At 40.2% G+C, this 21007-nt stretch overlaps 1 long non-coding RNA gene across 1 annotated transcript in view; it reads left to right on the top strand.

Annotated features, from left to right (window-relative positions):
- The window catches only part of LOC116095087, a 33986-nt gene extending 24408 nt beyond the window's left edge, over window positions 1-9578 (top strand). Inside the window, exon 3 of the long non-coding RNA XR_004120436.1 lies at window positions 9455-9578. This is a non-coding gene — a long non-coding RNA (uncharacterized LOC116095087). The remainder of the gene's footprint in view (window positions 1-9454) is intronic.
- The last annotated feature ends 11429 nt before the right edge of the window (window positions 9579-21007 follow it).

Genomic DNA, 21007 nt, shown 5'->3' with positions numbered 1-21007 from the left:
AATCTCAACTAAAACAAATCTCCAAATGGCTGGATGTCTCTGGACTTCTCAAAAAAAAAAAAGAAAGAAAGAAAGAAAAAGAAAAAGAAAAAGCAGCACCTCACAACTCCTGCTGAGACATCAGCATCAATGCCAAAGGCAACATAAGAACAAAAATCACAGGCCAGTACTTCTAATGAACTTAGATGTAAAGTCCTCAAGTAAACATAAGTAAATACAACTACATATTAGCAGATGTGTCTTATAGTCAAATGGAATCCATCTCTGGAATGCAAGGATGGCCAACCAGGCAAAACCTATTAACAAAGTAAAAGCACCCTTCATGATTATTTTGAGTTTAACATTCATTCATGATGAAACTCTTAACAAATAGGCACAGAAGGGATTTACTACAATACAGTAAGGCTATGATTGAAAATGTACACAGTTAACAATGTTGAATGGGGTGGAGCTTTAGCAGCTTTCCTGTTAAAGGCCGGTTTGAGGAAAGGGTTCTTTTCCGCAGCTCTACAGAGCAGTGAGTACTGTAGCCAACGCAATTATACAAGCAAAAATGAATGAATGAATGAATGAATGAAAAAGGCATTTAAGTGAGCAGGGTTAAATAAAATATCTGTATATGACCATGTCATGTTTGTACACAGTTTTTTTATAAAAGTCTGCAAGAGTTATTAAATAAACTCAGTGAAGTCACACAAAACAAAATCTACATGTAAAATTCTGTTCATTTTCATATGAACAGAAAGAACCCTCTATCTGAAAATAAAATTAAGTCAATATGTCCATGTGCAACAGCAACAGCAATAAAGGACTTAGTACCAAATGTAACCAAAGAGGAGGAAGACCTGTGTGCTGAAGTATAAAATGCTCGTGGAAAAACTGAGGGCACAAAAAGATATTCTATATTAACAAACTGGAAGAATAGTGTTAAAATTTCATGCTATCCAGAGCACCTGCCAACTCAGTGCAATGCCTAACAAAATCCCAGCTTCTTTCTCATGAAGATAAAAAATAATAATCTTAAAATTCATATGGAACCACCTAAGATGCTGAGTGGACAGAGCAGTTGTCAGCAAGAAGAACAAAGGTAGGAGCACTGTAATTGCTGATTTCAAAATAATACATAGCTATGGCAATCACAACAGTCTGGCCGTGCCGGCAAAGCAGGTGAGCAGAATGATGGGAACCAGAAATAAATCCTATAGATATGGTCTGTTAGTGTTTGACACAGGCACCAAGAACTCATAGCCTTGACGGATTGTACAGAAAATAGGGTACCACACGTAGAAGAATGTAACTGAACCCTTGTCATGACATAGAAAAGTGAAATCAAAGTGGATGTTAGACCCCAGTGTACAAGCAGAGGGAATCGTGTGGGAACCAGCTGTGGATGCACGCAACCCCAGGCAACTGACATGACAGGCAGCTGACGTGAGAGAGCATGAAACTGAGATGAGCAGCTCACCATCAACAAGGAAAGGTGTCAGGCACAGGAGGGGACATTGCTTACTTAAGCTGGGTGTCTGTAATGTCAAACTCCAAACTCCAAAGTACACACAGTGGTCCAACAGGTCAAAACCAAAAAGAACAACAACAAAACAACAACAACAACAACAACAAAACAGAAATTGTAGCAAAATAAACAACAACAAAAGTTTTAAGGTGGGTGAAGGACCTACACAACCATTTCTCTAAAGGACCATACAAATTGCTCATAAGTACAGTAACAAGGAAATGCAAATCAATAAAGGAAGCTTTTGTGAGATATGAACTTAAAGGAACTCTTAACATTTGACATCAGTGCTGTAGACATAAATGGGCGCAGCTGTTATGGCAAGGAATATGACACTGAAAGCTAAAGCAGAACTTCTCCATGGAGCAACTCTACCACTGAGGACAGAGTCATACATGTGTATTAGTGTGTATTAGGAGAGATAATAGTGATAGATAATAGGTAGACAGATCACACATGAGATAGATATACAGATAATATAGGTGGATGACAGATATATAGACAGATGGTAGAGAAATGAATGATAAATAAATAACAGACAGATGATGAATAAATAATGATAGCTGGTAGATTAATGGGAAAATAGTAATCAATAAATAGACACATAGATATGACAGATCTATATGTAGATGGAAATATATAGATGATAGAGATGACATATGGATGACATAGATAATTAACAGACATATGGGTGATATAGATAAATGATAAATTGGTAGATGATAGATAATCCAATATTGGAATAAGGACAGTCTATTACTTGATACATCACGAATAAATGCAGAGAACTTTGTGCTAAATGAAATTAACCAGACAGGGTAAGACAAATACCATGGATCTTGCTTAGATGTGGCTTCTTAACTATTCAAGTTCATAAATGCTGGGAATGCAATGCTGGCTGTTAGGCTAGGAGGTGAGGAATACCATACAAGGACATGATGTTCCCTTGTGCATGACGCCAGTGTTCAGATGGTAACCCACCTAACACTATTGTGCACTAATATACACCTGGGATGTGCTGAGTGTTACAGTAAACTCCACAGTGCAGGGACAGACCTGTGGATGAACTCATTAAACTGTACATGCATGGATCAAAATGTCATGTCCTATACCTTAAATATAAATACATGGTGTCAAGTATATCTAGCCAAGCCAGGAGGAGAGTCCTATTTCCCTTTTCCACTTATGCCTGTCGCTACAGAATAATTTTGCCTATTACTGAGGCACGTGACAAAGATTTTCATGTTGATTATAAAAGTAAATAAACAACATCTGTGTGATTCTGACCATCTCTGAACAGAATCCTAACACACGTAGGCATCAGGAGCAGGGTAAGGGACTGGGAATGCACTTTGCCTTCTGAGAAGGGCTTTGCTGGAGGAAGCACATGCACATCATTTTCGAGTAAAAGGCCCCCAGAGACTCCAAGTGCAAAATGTCCCAAAGAAGATCCTTTTCCTGCTTGGCCTTGGAGGAGGTAGACTGTCCCATGCTGCCCCGAGCTCCTGCTGGATGCTGTTTTGGAGACAGACTTTGTGATGCTGGAGAAGTATAGCAAACTCCCTTGACTAAGCTGGAGTCAGTGTGGGCCACACCAGGCAGTGTTCTGAGAGCTGCAGCCCACCCAGTACAGTTGGCAATGAGATGCACAGAATAATCTGTTCTGGAAACCACAAAGCAAATCTGGATCTAGAGATGATCCTGGAACAACAGGCCTAGCCAGTGAGGAAAAGACAGGCAGCAAGAAGACAGGGAGAACCTGTCATGGCTGCAGGGAGCTCACGGGGAAGGGCCTAATCAGGGAACCATTATCAAGAACAGGCCTTGATGACCTTTGTAGACATGTGGGAAAAGGACACAGAATGACTAATTTTCTAAGCTTGTGATGGTCCCAACAACTAGAAGTTTGGGAAGTCTTCAGACCTACAGGAAGAGGTAAGTTACTGAGATCTCAGCCTACCTTCTACTGCGCAGTGTTTGGGGGACCTGTGCCTAGGATTTGAAAGTAATCTCTCTGTAGGCCACAGGCCTTTAAGTGTGATCCATTGATATGTGTACATCCATATTCACTGTTGCTGTAGTTGTCTTACCAAGAGAATGGGGTGATCCTAGTTGTCTATCAACAGACAAGTGGACAAAATGAATATAGTACATACATGCAGTGGAATTTTAATGAGAAACAAAACAAAACAAGACAAACAAATGCCAAAAAACAACCCCACCCCACCCCACCCCCAAGAAGCAAGAAAATTTCAAATTTGTAGTACAATAAATGGCTTTGGAAAATATTATATTAAGTAAGGTAACCCAGACCCTTAAGGACAAAAATAACGTGTTCTTTCTCTATTTGCAGATCCTAGGTTTAAAAGTGTGTGTGTGTGTGTGTGTGTGTGTGTGTATGTGTGTATGTGTGTGTGTGAGTATGTCTACATGTGTGTGTGAGTATGTGTGTGTGAGTATGTATGAATGTGTCTGTATGTTTGTGTGAGTGTGTGTGTATGTGTCTTTATAAAGGTCATGTAGCCAGAGATGGAGAAAAGAAGTATTGGAGATGGGACTTAATAGATCACATGTGACATAAAAGTGGATGAGAAAGGACTTAAGGGGAAGGGTGGAGTGGAGGATATGGAAGCTGTGAAGGAGAGGGATTATCAGACAAATTATTCTTGAACTTGCATAAAACTAATACTTTGTATACTAATTAAAATTAAAATGAAGAAAAAATTAAATTTCCCTCTGAAAATAAATGAGTACTGGGACATATTCAATCTTCTCTGACACAGACTAGCACTGTGGCCCTGAGAATGCTGTGTGTACAGGCAGATATCAGCCCAATCAGTAAGTCACTAAAGCCACTTCTTTAAACAAAGTCTAAAACCCCTGCAAAGCAGACTCATGAATATTGACGAAAGAGGCAGACTGAAGCAGATGGTGGAGCGCCATGATGCCCGGATTCTGATGGAGCAGCCGGGAGGACCAGAGGTCAGCCTCTGGTAGAGGCTTAGACTGAAGACCCATCAGAATTGTCCGTTACGCTGTACCATCAAGGTATATGTATGGTCTGCTAACATTTTAAATAATAAAAATAATAAGATCAAATGAAAGGTAGGAGTACACGGCTTTCTGAAATCCCATGGGCACATGCATGGCTAATTTATAGTCACTGTAATCTGACCCCTCTTATTTATGTCCCAATGGCTCTTCTGCATTCACTCCTCACAGCTGTGGCCACATGAATGGATGCACCTAACCAACCTAACTAAGCCAAGTTCCTGGTGATGGCAATTTGATTTATTTCCACTAATGCTCTAGTGCCTATTTTCTGTATTAGATTATTTGTATGGGTTGATCTTCCAGAAATGGACTTCTACTGAATCAGAGTAAAGCTGTATTGTGGGTGCTGTGCAAGGGGTTGAATGGAAGGCTTCATTCATGCTACACTTACATCCCACCCCTGAGCCACAGCTCCAGCCCCAAGCTGTTGGCCGGCCTGCTGCCCTTCCTCCTGCCTCTCCTAAGCCACATAGTGTGGAGCTACTGTCTAGCTTCTTCAGCTAACTTAGTAGATAAACATGTTTACTAAAGACTGGCTGAGTCTTCGCAGTCGCAGGTATTTTCTTCAGTAGATTGGATTATGTGGGCAGTTGTATAAAAACCATTATTTACCTCCATCAAATCAGCAATGCCCATTCATTTCTATTTAAAATTTAAATCAGGAAAACATTGGTCTTGGTGCTTGTTGTCACAGGTTTTGTGGCTTGTTTTTTTTTGTTTCTTTGAGAGTATCCATTTTACTTTTACTGAGCACTTTGACTGATGTCCCCTAGGAAAAAGGACAGATAGGCAGAGAGATGGAGAGTCTATCACCAAGCAGCATGGGAATGTGGCGAAGAGCTATAGGTGTATCTCTGCTCTTCGAGGGATTGCCTAGCACACAAAACCCAGCACACTAGGAACCAAGTGTAGTGTCACATGGCCTTATTCAAAGTACTTGGGAGGTGAAGGCAGAAAAGTCTGATATTCAGAGTTATCCTCAGCTACACAGTGAGTTATAGGCTAGACTTGGTTATTGGAAGAAAGAAAGAAAGAAAGAAAGAAGGAAAGAAAGAAAGAAAGAAAGAAAGAAAGAGAGGAGGGGAAGGAAGGAAGGAAGGAAGAGGGAGAAAGGGAGGAAAGGAAGGGAGAAAGGAAGGAAGGAAAGAAAAAAAGAAGGGAAGGAAGGAAGGAAGAAGAAAAGAGAGAGAAAGTAAAAAAGATAGTTTTTACACAGAAACAAAGTTCTTGTTTTTGTAGAATACAAAGGCACTACTCTGTAAGTCATCTGTGTTAGCACTAATGGCACTGCTTACTGTTGCTGGTCACCTGAATGCTTTCTGGTAGACCTGCCTGGATGTACACTTTCATTGGCCTCAGGCTGGCTCAGTTGAGAAGTCCATGATGGCTGGTTCAAAAGAGACTGTGCTAAGCTACCCTTTAAAGGGGTCAGTAGAGTTAGAGAGGGAAAGCCCTTACAGGTAAGCATGCGCCCAGGTTGTTCTTCTTGAATGGTATATGCTCATGTTCTAGTGGCCAAGTAAATCACGTGGCCAAGCCCAGCCTCAGTAATTAGAAGATCTACAGAAGGAGAGCCCAACATCAAGAGCTGTGGGAAAAGCTGCTTCTCACAGATATAACCTGTGAGACTTCAGCTCCAGCTAGATGGATTATAGAAGCTCTTCCAGGCTAAATGACTTTTTATTATTATTTTTATTATTATTGATCCTTAAGAATGATCGAATGGGTTTCTGCAGTTTGAGAGATGGGGAGAGGACCTATAAGAGGGTATCTTGTTTCAATTTCTAGTTTTAGAAAGATCACTGTAGGCAGCCTGTATAATATTAGATAGGAAGCCATCTAGACACAAGACCATCGTAGCCAAAAGACCATGAAGAAAACAAAATTCATTTGAGAAATACTTGCCAGCAGTAACAATTAAGTGCCAATCTTAAAACTGAGCTGCGACAGTTCCACCCTCCTATGAAAGTTTACATAGGAGTGCACAAATCTGTTTTACTTTACTACTTGTAAGTTACAAATACATTACCGACAGATGGGAAGTTGATTTTGAGGCAGCTTCATGTAATCAAGACAAGCATTGAGCTTGCTATGAAGTTCTGCCACGATCTTCCTTCCTCAATTCCCAAATATCGGGATTATAGGAGACTGCCAAAGTGACTGGCTCAACTCTGGTTTGCACACAGAATAAGACTAAGAGGCCAAACTTGTGAGAGGGCTGGGCCCTAATTCTTCACCTATTTGAAGCCGAAGTCAGTTGTCTTTGAGAAAGATGAGTGAAAAGGGAGAAACAGGCTGAGCAGAGGTCAGCATAGTGATACTCTTGTTCTTGCCTGACTGAGTTTCCAGGAGCATCTCCTGGTTCATGGATACCCAGATACTGGGAGTGAAAGGCTTAGAAGTGAAGTGGCCCAGGGTCTTTAGCAAAACACTGACAGTGTCTGACTATTCCACTGGCAATGAGCCTTGGCGTCTGGACTAGTCTTCAGCAGGTATTGCAAGTCCAGAGAGTTGGTTGGACCAAACAGAGAGGATGTATGGTAAAACACAATTTAAATTGTGCATTGATAATGCACACACACACACACACACACACACACACACACACACACACATGTGCACACGCAATCTCTGCCCTCCCCTCCTCTTTTCCCCCTTTCAACTGGCTCTTGGTGGGTGGGTTACTCTTCTGAAATGCCTACTTCCTCCCTCTTTTGTTTTTCTGTCTTGGTCCCTGGGGAGAGTGGAAATTAGCTATGTGTGATGGGTCTGCAGGAGGCAGGCTTTGGTGTTCGGCCAAAGAGAGCAAATTCCCCACAAGAGTAGCTGAGGCATCAGCATCTCAACCTGCCTTCTTGGAGCTGAAAGGGTTTCTTTGTTTCTTCAGCATTCCAAACCAGGAAGTCATGCATTTCACAACATCCTTGATGACACCCAAATAAATCTCTCAACCCCATTCAATCATCAGTGAACACATATTAACCTGGAGATGGGGGCTCGGATAGGAGATGGTAAGGTAGAATAAAACAAAGGAATCCTGAGTGTTTGGCTTCTGGGTAAAGGTGTTGCTAGTAATGTGCCATAGACTGAAATACATGCCAAGTGAAGGTCAATGACTGTGCAGAGTCAGGTGAAGGAAGAAGGAAGTACACAGAGGGAAGATCTTTGACCTGTCCCTGAAGAGAAAGATGGAAAGACACTTTTTGAGGCAAGGGCAGATGCTTAAGTACCAAGTGTGGTTGGAGATCTAGATGTTCTGTAGGAGTCAAAATTAACAGATTTTGGCCAACATTAAAAAAAAAAAACCCAAAACTTAGTTTTGTATTTTGTTTTTGAATGAGTATATTTCTTTCTTGGATGACCTCTTTTCTAAAACAAGGTCATTCAATGAAACAATTGTTGAAATATTATGAGCTTAATCTAGTACAGATCACTAGAGAGTCTCCCAGGAACAACGGCTTGTTGTCCAACCAGAGCAAAAGATGCTGCACCTTGACAGCTGTACCAAGGATCACCAAGACAGGAACATGGCATATTCTCCACTAGCTTCTAACACTTCTGACCAGCAATGGACATGCAGTCTGATGGATAAGTCTTATGAAAATACCATAGATCCTGTGTATGTAGAAACAGGGACATTCTTCCTCTTAATCTTGTGTGTACATAGAATTAGCGTGAATTTTCCTTAGCAGAATTCCCTGTTCAGCCTTACATGACTTTGAACCTCTGCATCATCATCACATCTCTGCAGTCCACCCAGTATTCCTTGCCTCTTAGGATATGATAAGCATTTACTCTAAAAACCTTGTTTGGTCATTGAACATCTTGCAGAAAATTTAGCCTGTGTAGACATCTGACTAGCGCTTACACTGACATTCTCTGCCTTCTATTCTGACACTTATTAGATGATTGCTTTAAAGCTATTTTTGAAGGAAGGACTTGAAAGAGGGGAAAGGATCAATCACTGTTTAGCCGGCTAGACCCGCTTTGATATACAGTAACCAAAAGTCGGTCTCACCACACCACACAAGGGTTAGGTGAACGGAGTCTGTGATCTCAGCTGAATTCTTAATACATGATGGGATGTCTACCGTCCCCACACAGAGGATGTAATTCAGGCTGTAATAAAAGCCTAGTGCCCCACTGCTGATGCCACACACGGCAGACTTACTATATACCATCTATTGTAGTTTTTTGGATGAAAGGCAAAGTATTAGATTATGTCCTACCTGCCTTTCAACATCTACTTAACCAATTCATCATCCTAATTAGCATCTGGGTACGCTAATGGGGCAACACTATGGCCTTTCCCTAGCCTTCCTCAGGAAGCAACTTCCATAAGACTATTGTCCCCTGGAGGTGATAAAGTAATTATGCCTATACCACGGTAAACATGAGGCCACCCTCAAAGGCCTTGGGACATGCCTGCCATCTCATTGTATTAGCCATCAACTGGAATCACAGAACACAGCCAAACAAGGTTTCAGATAGCTTTGTGTGTGACATTTGCTGAAGAAATGCTCATTGGCTGAAAGAGTCCATAGATAACCTAGTTTCTCATCCCCCAGCCTCTTGAACAATAATGCACTTGCCACCTCAGCAGACATATTATATAATCAATACTTAAATGGCCATTATTGCTGTTGGGCATTTAAAAAAATGCATTCAAGGGTCAGAAGAATCTCCCAGAGACCCATTCTGTCACCTAGCCTCATCCCCAGGGAGAGTATCCTTCTGAAAGCAGCAGGAACATTAATGGTCCTCAGAGGGTTCCTGTGCAGGTGTCATCCCTCCTCCCCAGGGTCCCAGGTACGGGACCATACTTGCTGAGGAATCCAAGCAGTATTTAGGGGTCTGAATGTCTATCTTTCTTCTGCTTTGTTTCAGGGCCTTTCTCCAAATCCCAGATGTCATGAAGAGCAGAGATTGAAACCCTCTATCCCCGGAACCACATGACAAACACTTTACAAGTTGATTAAAAGGAAGCTAGAGGGTATATATCTTAAAAACTAGGGGATACATACATACATACATACATACATACATACATACATACATATGATATTGAATATAAATGAATTTTTTGGGTAAAGATGAGCAAAAGTATCTGGTCATTTCATTCAGTAGCTGTGAGCTAAACTGACAGACAGATAGGAAGGCAGGCAGATGGAAAAGAGAGAGGGGTAAGTATTTTTCACTCAAATAACTTTGGGCTCAATTCTTAATATTATGTTCTCCAAATCTGATTTTTTTTAATCATAGAAAGTAGCCCTCTTTTTAACTTTTCCAGAGAGTTTGTTCTTATTGTCTAGTCTGAGTCATCAGTACAAAGATAGCTTTTTTTTTAGAACATGTTTTCCATGTTCTTCTTTAAAAAAACTTTCAAATATCACTAAACTGTATCTCACTCAGGAAAACCACAGCTTGGAGGGTTAGTGTAGTACATATCCACATACTACATACTGACAAAGGGTCTCCTCACCACTCCCCCAGTCTCAAAAAATTCTTCAAGCTTGTGTGATTTGTAATCAGCTGCATCTGGGGTCAGAGATCAAAAATAAACGGTGGGCCACAACACAGAGAGCTTTAAAAAAAAATAATGTCACATTCTCTCCTTCTCAGCATAAGAAATGGGCAGCTTGTTCAGGGCAAATCATTGTTTGAACTGAGGATTTTATTATTAATCTCTGAAGACTGCTGAATTTAGGGTCATGGTGAGGGTTGATTAGGTACAAGGTGCACAGAGCTCTGCTCTGTCGATGCTATTGAAAGAAGCAAGTAATTTAGATTCAGAATTGGTCTTGGATTGAAGCTCACTCCATTACCGACCATTTTCAATTTCAGCTATACAATAAACAGCAAGCTTGGCGAGGAAATTAGTACATTTGGTAATGTATTGGAAGAGATGGGTGGGTCTTTGACAAGATGACACTTATCACTAAAGCTTCAGCTAATGAAACCCTTGAGTGGTATCTACGTTTGACATATTTTGACATTTTTTGAAATCACATCCAGTGTTTTTTTTCCCCCACAATGTTCTTCTTTACGGGGGAGGGGGGTCCATCTATCTTTAAAATGAATGCTGGAGTACTACAATATTACTGAAAAAGAAAATAGCTAAAGGCTGCCAGCCATGGCCAAGCAGAGAGGGAGGGCACTTTCTTAAAGCCAGAAAGAGCAACAGATCCCTAATATGGATTCTATTCACATGAAGCTGCTGTATTTCCAGGAGCGTTGGGTTTCAGGGAAGCCTGTTTTATCATGCTTCCTCTAAAAGTCCCTTCTACTGTAAAATGTGATCTCATTAATGTGATTACAATTCACATTGCTGGGGGAAAAATAGTCCAATTTTGGGTAATTATTTCCTGAACAAAATAGTTTTCTGTCTTGGTCCCTTCCACTTTTCCCTTTCTGCTCGCAAAACAAAACAAAACAAAAATACCAAAAAACAAAACAAACAAACAAACAAACAAAAAACAAAACAAAAAAAACCCAACAAAACCTGACTGTGTCTTCATGAAGGTGTGACTTTTAAAAGGGAAAATAATGCAGAGAAAATGATGGAGACCACAAGCCCCTACCAAAAACAGCTGAGGAAGGAAGAGAAACTGCGTGGACAGGAAGACGCAGTATCAGTAGAAGTCCAGATAAAAACAGCGTCAAGGATCCCAGACACTTTCTGGCCTCAGACTGTTTCTGACTAGATCGCAACCCACATTCTCTCCCCACAGTGTTCATGGTTACGGGTAATTAAATGCTGTCTTATTGCCAAGTGGCCTAGAAAATGGAAAACAGAAAGAGAGAGAGAGAGAGAGAGAAAGAGAGAGAGAGAGAGAGAGAGAGAGAGAGAGAGAGAGAGAGAGAGAGAGAGAGAGAGAGAGAGAGAGAGAGAGAAAGGAAGAAAGAGAAAGAGAAAGAGAGACAGAGAGAAAGGAAGAAAAAAAGAAAGAAAAAGAAAGAAAGAAAGAAAGAAAGAAAGAAAGAAAGGAAGGAAGGAAGGAAGGAAGGAAGGAAGGAAGGAAGAAGGGAAGAAGGGAAGAAAGAAAGAAAGAAAGAAAGAAAGAAAGAAAGAAAGAAAGAAAGAAAGAAAAGAAAGAAAGAAAGAAAAGAAAGAAAGAAAGAAAATGCTTCCAAACTGACTGAAAATTTAGGTTCACACATTCTGAGGAATGGTTTTTGTTAGTGTGTGTGTGTGTGTGTGTGTGTATACGCGCGCGCGCGTATGTGTGGGTCTGTGCATTTCTTCTTGGGTCTGGGTGGAATTATTATGCATTCAGATATTTTAAATCTCTCTCGGCTCTATTGTTCCTGTGTGTTTTTCATCCAGGGCTGAGGGAACAATTGTAACAAAAATACAAAGCGTTCTAAATGGGGGGCTTCCTGAACCCCGCGGGACGGGGCCATTGCAGTGGTGGGCCAGCCGGGTGGTCCCTGCCAGTTGTCACTTACCCACCACGAGGAGCAGGTCACCTTGAGGTTGAGAAGGGGGAAAAGACACAAGAAAGAGTGTGAGGGGGAAATCCGAGCAGAGAAGAAAAGCAGCTTTGTACAGGACAGATAGTCTCAGTGAATTCAAAACACAGGGGACTTTTTTAACCTCTGCTCTGTAGGCGATTTCTTTAAACCCTCCATAAGAACCCCACCCTTTATCACTTTCATAATCCAAATTTAAGGCTCCTAGATCCTGGAGTTAAGGAAAGGGGATTAAAAATAAAGTTCTGTATTAGCTTTGGGTCTTAACTACCATCATTAGAAACTGCCGTCTTCGACGTTTTTCTGAATGCTAACTTTCTTCCCTACTCCTCACTATAATTCTAAAATAATTTTCCCATCCTGATTAAGTGCAGTAGACACTGCGATGTCATGCAGGGGGCTGCTCTTTCCCATGCACCCACACCCTCCATAGGGCACGGGAGGAAAATCACTTGAGTAAACTGGCTTCACGGACTGGGCTGTGTCACCTGGTTTCAAGAACAATGTGGTGATTCAGATGGATTTTTGATCTAGTTGGTTGGTTGGTTTTTGGTTTTGTTTTTTTACTCCAAGTTTAATTATTATTATTATTTTTTTTGCCAGACACACCAAATGTTGGACTAAGAGCTATGAATTAAAGCTATAAGAGCACAGGTAAAAACAAAGAATAGTATGCTACCAATTTTAAAAATATAAAATTTTACATATTATATATATATTTATTAATCACTCCATTCATTTACATCTCAAATGATATCCCACTTCCCAGTTATCCCTCCAGAAACCCCTCATCCCACATCCACCCTCTCCTTCCTCCCCTTTGCCTCTGTTAGGGTGCTCCCCAACCCATTTTTAAAAACTCCTCTGTGCTTTGCAAAAGGAATAACAAGGACCCTGTTTCCTTAGAAAAGGTAGCAGTACTGAGCACATAACACATAAGATACGCCTGAACATGGATTCACAGTTGAAATCTGAAGTAGAACACATAGGATGCACAATTGGAAAAGAAAATTATTTTAGAACAAAATGAAGCAAATAAAACTCTTAGGAACCTCGAATCCCCAAACCATCTATCTACTTACCCTAATACAAATAAGGATACCTAAAAGTTCAAACTTGAGGACTGTCACACTGACCAAAGAATTTCTTCCTTCACAAAATATTATTCAGCAATAAAAACAAATCATCCTTTCCTGGTCCAGTTAGACAAATGATTTGATTATAAAAGAACTTTGAATACAGCCTAACTGGATTTATCTGTCACCCATTCAGAAAACTTCATCATTACTTAGTGTCCTGGTTGTATCTCCACTAATTATTTAACCCCCAAAGTATCAGTCATTGGTAGCAACTCTGGTACCAATGTCAGAGGAAAAAGTAAAAGTGCTTAAAAAAATGATGCAAAAGCCATTGTGTGTTGTAGTCCCACATATCACAGGAAGAACGTGTGTGTGTGTGTTTGTATGTGTGTGACTTCATAGGTACACACTCCATAAGAATGTCAGTGCAGAAGGTATATTTATTGCTTTATTAGCAATTAATTTGGGGGTCTATATTCTCAAGAGCAACACAAAAATAGAGCCAAGGAACAGAATAAATCCAAGTCCTAGATTAAAATATTTGGTTTAAGTAATTTTCTACAATAAATTTCATGTTTATGTATAAAAATGCTGTAAAGTCTTTTTCTACATTATACTAAATGTATCCCCAAATTAAAACATCTAAAATGCATTAGATTAATATTATAAGACTATCTGAACACAACCTATTTATAGAATTAATCAGACATATAATGTATTTTTCATTTCCTATGAACCATAAGGAAGACAGCTGTTGACAACTACTCTCCACACGACAATTTCAACTCTTTAGCCACAGGTATGTCTGTGGTGTGTGCGAAAAGTGGGTGTGCTCACTCCTCATCAAATCATCCCCAGATTTACTCAGAAGATGAAGGCACAACAATGTAAAATACATTATACGTATTTTTTCTTTCTTTCAAACAATAGCCCATACATGGCCCAAGTAGCCTGAAATGATAGAGCATTTAAGCATACAGATGACCTGCTTAGAGCTGAGCACTCACAATCACTCTCAGGACTTTGACCAGTTATGGGTCTCTGTGTTAACTGCTGTCCTCTGCACAAAGAAGTTTCTCTGACCAAGGCTGAGTGAGTTGAGGGTTCCCCAGATGTTCACAGCCAGGCGTTGGAGCTGCCTTAGACTGACCTCTCTCATTCTGCACCACTAGCCCCTTCGTACAGCCTTATTGCAAATAAAGAGAATAGTTTCCAAGCACTGTGTTCTTAAGACTGCTGGAAACTCATACACACTAACCTCATCCTGTTTTGTTAAACCTGCTGTCAGCAGAGCCATCTCATGGATTGGAGGTGGGGCTGCTAAGGATACTTAATAATGACTAGATGTATAAACAGTTTACAGGGTTCGGAACAGTGAAGAAAAACAGTGAAATGATATCACAAGACTCATTTCCCACCCTTCCATGCAACAATGTGTTTCCCCAACTTCCAGGACGGCAACAGCTTGACTAGGTGTCCACATGACAGCACAGAACCAGGATTTCGGGAGAACCTTAGCATCTACCCAGATTGCTCCCTTTTACTGAGAGAGGAAACAAAGTAAAACCTGTCCTTGAGCAGAGCTTTGAAATCCACTCTGCACATTATGGGGCCTCTGCAGCTGGCAGGTGAGATACTAAATAGTCAGGCTCATTCTGTCCTATGATGTCATACCAGTCCGTGGTACCTCTGTCTCCGCTCCAGGACATGCCTTCCTTCAACAATGGCCTGCATTTGGCAAGGCCTCAGAGACCTGATATTTCTTCTTCAGTTACCTGTTTTTCTGTTTTATTAAGCTGTTAACTATACAGTTAATAAGGTCTATGCAGAATTTCCACTCAGACACATGGCAGGCTCTGATCCATCAAGCTTTTCTTTCCACCCTTCCCAACTTCTTCTGTAAGTCTTTTACTTTTAGCTTGATATTGAATGTGTGTGTGTGTGTGTGTGTGTGTGTGTGTGTGTGAGACTGGGTGTGTGCATCTTGTGTGTGTGTTGTATGTGCACAATGCTTATGTTGTAGGTGAACACACATGTCCTATATTGTGTGTATAAGCATGTGTTGCATGTGCACATGTATGTACTAGTACACATGTCTATGAGAATGTGTATAGTGACCAGAGCAGGGCATTCAATGTCCTATTCTGTCATTCTCCGCCTTGTTTTCTTCAGACAGGGTCCCTCACTAAATCTGGAGCTAGGGTGGCTGCCAGCAAGCCCCAGTGATACCTTTGTCATTGCTACCACAGCGCAGGAGTTATAGGCACATGCAACCATGCCTGTGTTGTCATGTGGGAGATGGAGATTTGAATCCAGGTCCTCTCGGTAGCTCTACAAGTGCATATCCCCAGCCTGAGTTCAAAATGTTGTAGGTTTTATCTATGCTGTGTGTGCACAGCACGCTCTCATAACTGCCCTGCGTATTGTTGTATATGTACACAGACATGGTCATTCCCAAGATCTTCATTTTCCTTTGTTTACATTTGATGCTACACTTCAAACATCTCTTCTGTATATCTCCAATGTTTACATGGATGGAGACATCTCTTGTTACATAAGTAAGGGGTGAGTTGCTAGACAGCTATTTATTTTCAAGTGTATCAACTAATATGGGGTTTGTTTCAGATGGAAATGGTGCAGTAATGTTTCAGCCAGGAATACTGAAGTGTGCTATTTGATTCAGGCATTGAGAAGCACTTGGTACTATCAGACTAATAACAGTGGTAAGAGAGTCAGTGTCTTGCTGATTCTCATGTGTGTTTGTAAGCTATTCCAGTGCCTCTCCTTGAAATATCTAGATATCTTTTAGGTCATTTTTCCACTGAATAATGTGTAACTTCATATTGGTTTTTAGAAGAAGACATTTTTGCAACCTTGGATCCTGGGCATTTCCAGCTTATTAACTTAAAAAAATTGTCATGTTAATCAACAGGTAAAAGCAGTTTACTATTATTTTATTTAGGAGCTTGGCATATTTCATTGTGTTTTTTTTTATACTATGCTCAAACTTTAAAACTTGGTTACATTAGAGTAAATCAGATTGTGTTAATTTTTAGTATTTTTAGTTAAAAATACTTGTGTTGGTAACAAGTGCTTTCAAAAGAGTGACGTGTTTCTGCCTTTGAAATGTTTGCTTGATGAATAGAAACTTAACACACACGAATCTACCGGTATTTTATTTTGTGGTCGAGACATCTAGTAACTTACACAAACTGTCCTTATATACACAAAAGTCATGATGAGAGCATCAAATCTCCTGGTGAGAAGTGGAAGGTTTTTCCTTTATTCATAGAATTTATGTATGTGTGTGGCTGAACTATCAATTAAGTTTTTTTGTTATCAACTTGAAAGAAATCAATGGTCCACGTATTTTTTATTATATCTCAGCATGTCTGTCTGTGTTTTTATGTTAAAAGAAAGAACATAAATGCCTACATTTTAATTGGATAAAAATGCACTTTGCCAGTTTTTGCATGATTTTTCTCCTGGCAATCTTGCCAAATTCGCCTGCTGATCTGAACACTGGCTTCCTTTCAGATGCATTTTCAGAGTGCCCTGTCACCTGTGAGGAGAGCTGCAGCTCTCTCACTTCCTAATCCTCCTTCTTCTTATTGATCTCACCCTCATTTCCCTGCTGGTAGTTTGATGGGAGTTTTGAGCATGGGTATTAGTCTCCAGATGCTGATGGTGAAGGAAAGCCTTGGGCATTTCACCGTTGACCGGGATGCTCGCTATAGCATTTTCATTTCTCCTCTGATTCCTAGCTTAAGGACGGCTTTAAATGCTTTCCTTATATCAATGCACATGACAAGAATCTACCATTAAGGAGTTAACACAATTTAGTGAGATTTTTATTGTTACTCCTCTCCAAATATTCTTAATATCAAATCTCTGTCATTTTCAAAATGAATGTTGAGGGCAGGCAGTGTCTGTTTTCCTAGTCTACAGACTGTATTTCTGTAAAGACGGATGCTTTGTTCTCATGAGTGTATGGAAGGCTACTAAGGAAAGAACCCAGTCTGCGTCTTTCCTCCCACACTTCAAAGCTATTTGCTGGTGGCTTGATATTTTATGAGGTCACAGGATTGTACTTTATTAGTCCTTTTGAGTCCATTTGGTCATTTTTGATTTTTTAAGATTTAACCAACTTTTGAAATTTACTAAGATCCAGTTCTACATGCTCTGCTCCCATAAAAGGGTTCTTGCCTAGGCGATAGCTCTATCTTCTTTAACTCCAAATGTCCTAGCTGTCACTTCTTTTCTAGTCTCCTAGATGTATATATGACTATTCATTTTTCCATACTGTAGCCTTTTATCAGCATATACTAATTACTTAAATAATGGGTTTCATTATATTTTATATGCATATATATTTTACTATATGCACATAATGTACCCATATCATACTTAGCATTTCCTCCTGATCTTTTTGCTTTTACTTCTATTTTATTTATCTACTATTTATTTACTTATTTATTCATTTATTTACTTATTGTGTGTGTTGGTGCATGTGTATGTGTATGTCCAAGAGCATGTGTAGAGGTCACAGGACCCCCATATCCTTCCACCACAATGATCTCAGGGTTCCAATTCAGAGGTTCGGACTTGGTGGCAGGTACCTTTCCCATGCAACCATCTTGCTCATGCTCTGCCCCATATTTTTCCATGAACAGATTTTTGGCTTTGTTAGTCATCTGATTTTGTTTTGTAGTTTATCATTCATGGTCTAGTTTCTGAAATTACTCTAAAACTGTAGGAATGGGCAGGATTCCAAGCAGCGGAGCTGTAGAGGTGATGGTCAGGGGGCAGCAACACACCTAGACACCAGCAGGCTCTCACCAAAGCAGGGGATATATTTTATAAGCTGGAAATTCTTACCCTTATTTTTCAGACAGCTTGTATTTCTTAGGTACTTTTCTTACTCCTCGTTTAAAATGAGTTTAATATAGGCATTTATTATAAACCCTATATAGTCCTACAATTCAACATTAAATAATATACCTTTTTATCCACATAACATTAAAATTTCTAGTGAAAATGGCAAAATAAATAGATGGCTTAGGGCAGAAAATTGCATATGATTTTCCAAGCTCTAAGAAAAAGATTTCCATTCAGAAGCAAAATGCATTTAGAAACAGTGGCACACATCTGTGATCCCAATATTCTGGTGCTGGAGACAGGAAGATCAGAAGTTCAAGGATAGCCTAGGCTATGTAGTTCAACCATGTCTCAAAATGCATAGCAAAGAACAGAAGATTTTACTAATTTATATCTGATACTGTAAAGCAGATCTGATATTAAGTATGGAGACTTGGCTGACCTAGCCCTGCACATCATCCACAGCCTCTCCCTGGAGGCAGCCTAGCTTGAAGGGCTCAGCCTTCTGAAATCCCAGACATCAGCCAGAGGAACCCGATCCATCTTCATGAAACCCAAGAGGTGGCCTCACAGCCAGTCCATCATGGTGCTGGTAACTCTGCTCAACAACTCTGCCCAGATTAACCATTTAACTGCTTACCCTAAGCAAGTTAGAACTTGGAGGCTCTGAGAAGTCACTCAAGAAGTCTTTAGACAATGATATATAGTGTAACTGAGCCTACTGGACCCGTGAGCATAAGGACCACTGGAAAAACCCAACCCCATGATCTCTGAAGGATTAAAACTCTGTCCAAAGATATCAGCTATGCCTGAAACCTGTTTCTGGTCACAGAGAAAATTACAACATGCTGGAGGAATGGTTTAAGAACACTGCCTGTGACTTAGTCCTAAATGGGATGTTTTCATTAGGCTCCTCCCCTCCAGGATCAGGGATTTGTGTGGAGGAGGAGAAGGAAGAGGAAAGAGTGGGGAGGCCAGTCGTGGTGGATGACTCCAGACACAGAGGACTAATAATAACACATTTGAACTCAGAGCCTGTGACAGCACTCAAAAGACCTGCACAGGTTCAAGCCAGACACAAGTGCAGTACTGAGGAAGGGGAGTGGGCACAAATTCCAGCTCCTAACCAAGATGATGTTTAAAATTAAGATTTGTAGGGAAATGGAAAATCAGTTTTTTCTGGTGGAGTGTCAAGCATACTCCAGGGCAGGCTCCATGTCCAGGAGTAATGGACCATTACAAAACCTCTCTCTCTCTCTCTCTCTCTCTCTCTCTCTCTCTCTCTCTCTCTCTCTCTCTCTCTCTCTCTCTCTCTGTCTCTGTCTCTGTCTCTCTGTCTCTGTCTCTCTCTGTTTCTCTGTCTGTCTCTCTCTCTCTCGCTCTGTATGTGTGTGTGTGTGTGTTGGTGGTCTTTTTGTTTCATTATGTTTTGGTATTTTTGTCTTATTATTTTTTAGAGAGATATATCTATCTTGAAGTTAAGTTGGCAAGAAAGTGGAGAGGAAGATCTGGGAGGAGTACGGTGAGGGGGAAAACATGATCAAAATATCATATGAAAACAATTTTAATAAAAACAGTGAACTAATTCAAGTTAATATTATTTTCAGTTTATTTCAATAACAAATGAAGCATGTTTCTAACTTTTGGATGGTTCCAGATAACAGACAGTTGCAAATTCTCAGTTATTTAAAGAAAACCTCAAAAAAAAAAATTCAATTATGTGACGTCAGCCTCCGGGAATAGCACAGACACTCATTCTGAGCCTCTGTCACGCTGGCATGGGGCCCCAGAATGGGACGAGAGATTGAGTTCTGCACAATGTGGGCAACGAGAATGAGGCCTCAGTCCTCTGGGAAGGCAGTGAGCACTCTTAGTTACGGACCACCTCTCCAGACCCCAGTTAAGCGAGCACTCTTAGTTACAGGGCCATCTCTCCAAGCCCTTCACATGGGTCCTTAAAATGGTCAAAAATTGGCATTAGATTTACTTGTTACGCTACCATCTATTTTCTATCTCGGTAGGATGGTCTCTGGAATCACCGAAGCCATAGTTGACATTTTTTAACCATTGCTAAATTGATACTTACTATCTCCCTCTCCCTCTCCTCCCCCCTTCTTCACTTCTCTCCATCTTGTTCTCCGTCCTTTCCTTCTCTTCTCACATACATAAGAAACTATTATTCTAAAAAAGATTTATTTATTATTTTATGTGTCAAACTGTTTTGCCTGGATGTATGAGTATCATACATGTGCATAATATCTAAGGAGGTCAGAAGATGGTATTGGATATCCTGGAGCTGGAGTTAGTGGCCAGTTGTGGGTTAACATGTGGATGCTAAGAACTGAAGCTGGGTCTTCTGGAAGAGCAGCAAGCAGCTGGTGCTCTTAACTCCAGTCTACCAACTGATTATTCTTTACAGCCTAAGACTAACAATGTCCTATTTTATTTAGCAATAAATCAAGAAAGAACATCAGTAAATGACTCAAAATGAAAAGTGAGTTCATTTAGTACGTTATTCATTTAAACAATGATCCCATATTTTATACCAACCAGTAATTTATTAATTGACTAATAAATAGCCAACACTGTTAATATTTATTTTGTAAGGATTTACGAACTGAATATAGAGTAATGTTTGGTAAAAAGGCAAAGATTATGTGCAAAGTCTGTATATAACCAAGAGATCAAATCTAAGAACTCACAGGATACAACAAAGAACCAGTAGCATCTATTCTTTGAAATAATAGAACAATTTCTAAATCTAGGTAAGGAAATGGTCATCTAAACCCAAAAGGCATTTAGATCCCCAAATAGATGTTGATGGAGAAGAACTCTCAATGGCATATTATGTGCAAGACATCAAAACATAAAGCAAAGAAATAATGTCAGAAGCTTTAAGGGGAAAATGCTAACTCACCTACAAAGGCAGAAACATTAAAATAATATCAGGTCTCTCTCGTGAGCAATCGAAAAGCTGCAAAGGCAGGGAACACTCTATTTCAAGCCCTGA

The sequence above is a fragment of the Mastomys coucha genome, unplaced genomic scaffold (genome assembly GCF_008632895.1).
Source record: "Mastomys coucha isolate ucsf_1 unplaced genomic scaffold, UCSF_Mcou_1 pScaffold17, whole genome shotgun sequence".
Classification (NCBI taxonomy): Eukaryota; Metazoa; Chordata; class Mammalia; order Rodentia; family Muridae; genus Mastomys; species Mastomys coucha.
Note: the sequence above shows the minus strand (reverse complement) of the source record. Positions and strands in the feature narration are given on the sequence as shown.